Source organism: Gossypium raimondii, chromosome 4 (assembly GCF_025698545.1).
Source record: "Gossypium raimondii isolate GPD5lz chromosome 4, ASM2569854v1, whole genome shotgun sequence".
NCBI classification, from domain to species: Eukaryota; Viridiplantae; Streptophyta; class Magnoliopsida; order Malvales; family Malvaceae; genus Gossypium; species Gossypium raimondii.
In genome coordinates this window covers 24,592,800-24,594,600 of record NC_068568.1, presented here as the reverse complement: position 1 = coordinate 24,594,600, position 1,801 = coordinate 24,592,800, and the positions used below count along the sequence as shown (strand labels likewise).

Genomic DNA, 1,801 nt, shown 5'->3' with positions numbered 1-1,801 from the left:
ATTGTTTTAATTGACATAATAATATGTTCAAGATATTAGTTAATTTTGTAAGTGTGCACGTGTTATATAGTTAACAAATTACCAAGTTGCCGTGAATTTAGTCGTAACAACATGAATATTGTTTTAGTAATATTAAGTTAAGAAATGTGATTGATCTAACACAATTATGTCATATTGATTAAACTTTTTTTTTCAGAAATCATGCATTGGAAACTTTTTACCTTTTTAATTTTCCTAGTTAATTTACTTAGTTAAAATTTAGTTTTATTAAACCCTTTTTCAAAACAAGCGATTTTCCTTCACCGAAGTGTTTTTTATTGCATTTTATAAATATTTTCTTACACAGTCCCTATGGGTACGATAACTCGATATTTACTTGTCACTTTATTACTTGTTGCGATTGTGTACACTTGCACATTTCCATTGTTCCAAGTTTTTGGCGCCGTTGTTGGGGATTGCTTTAAAAATTGTTATTTGTGAATTTGTTAATTTTGCATTTTGGTTTGTTTTTTTTGTTCAATTTTAACTTAGTTAATTTTTCTGTGATTGTTTCACGTGTTTATGAGTACTGATCGAATTATCGATTTACTCCCCATAGATCCTGAAATTGAAAGAACTTTTTGACATTGAAGAAGACATGCAGCTCAAAGAAGGACCAAAGAGATGAACTTTGAAAATCCAAATCAAGGAAATGGAGCAAAACCTGCTCAAAATCCTATCCTTATTGCTGATGATAGGGATAAAGCTCTAAGACCGTATGTCATGCCAATGGTTCATGATCTTAATCTGGGTATTAGGAGACTTGATATCGAGGCAGAATAGTTCAAGCTAAAGCCAGTTATGTTCCAAATGCTTCAGACAGTGGGCCAATTCAATGGAATGCTTATCGAAGATCCTCACATTCACTTAAGACTGTTTATGGAGGTGAACAATTCTTTCAAGCTAGCCAGAGTACCCGAAGATGCACTACGATTAAAGTTGTTCCCATATTCGCTAAGGGACGGAGCTCGAGCATGGTTGAACTCATTGCCACCAAATTCCATTATCACATGGCAAGAGTTAGCAGAAAGTTTTCTTGTGAAGTACTTCCCACCTGGCAAGAATGCTTAAGTTGAGGAATGAGATTACTACCTTCCAACAATTGGATGATGAGTCCTTGTATGAGGCATGGGAGAGGTTTAAAGAACTATTATGAATATGCCCTCATCATGGAATTAGAACTGAAGGTACTTCCCTCAAATTTAAAATATGTTTATTTAGGTAATGCTTCTAATTTGTCTGTGATTGTTTCAATAGAATTGACCGAAGAGCAAGAAGTGAAACTTATCCTAGTATTGAAACAATTCAAGAAGGCTATCAGATGGACCATAGCCAATATCTGTGGCATTAGTCCATATTTATGCATGCACAATATTATCCTAGAAGATGGAAAGAAAGGGACGATTGATGGAGAATGAAGACTGAACCCCATCATGAAGGACGTGGTAAAAAAAGAAATCATTAAGTGGTTAGATACGGGTATAATTTACCCTATCTCAGACAGCTTGTGGGTAAGTCTGGTCCAGTGTGTGCCAAAGAAAGGAGGTATCATGGTCTTTGAGAACTAGAATAAGTAATCAATACCAACCAGAACAGTTACGGGATGGAGAATTCGCATCAATTACTGGAAGTTGAACAAGGCGACTAGGAAAGACCACTTTCCTTTACCGTTCTTAGACCAGATGCTAGATAGACTCACTGGGCCAGACTATTACTGTTTCCTCAACGGATACTTGGGGTATAATAAGATTACAGTAGTGCC

At 35.5% G+C, this 1,801-nt stretch overlaps 1 non-coding gene across 1 annotated transcript; it reads right to left on the bottom strand.

The window, feature by feature from the left end:
• Window positions 1-1,108: 1,108 nt before the first annotated feature.
• On the bottom strand, window positions 1,109-1,215 carry LOC128040784 (small nucleolar RNA R71). The gene has a single exon (XR_008195590.1). It is a non-coding gene; the product is annotated as a small nucleolar RNA R71 (small nucleolar RNA).
• Window positions 1,216-1,801: the final 586 nt, after the last annotated feature.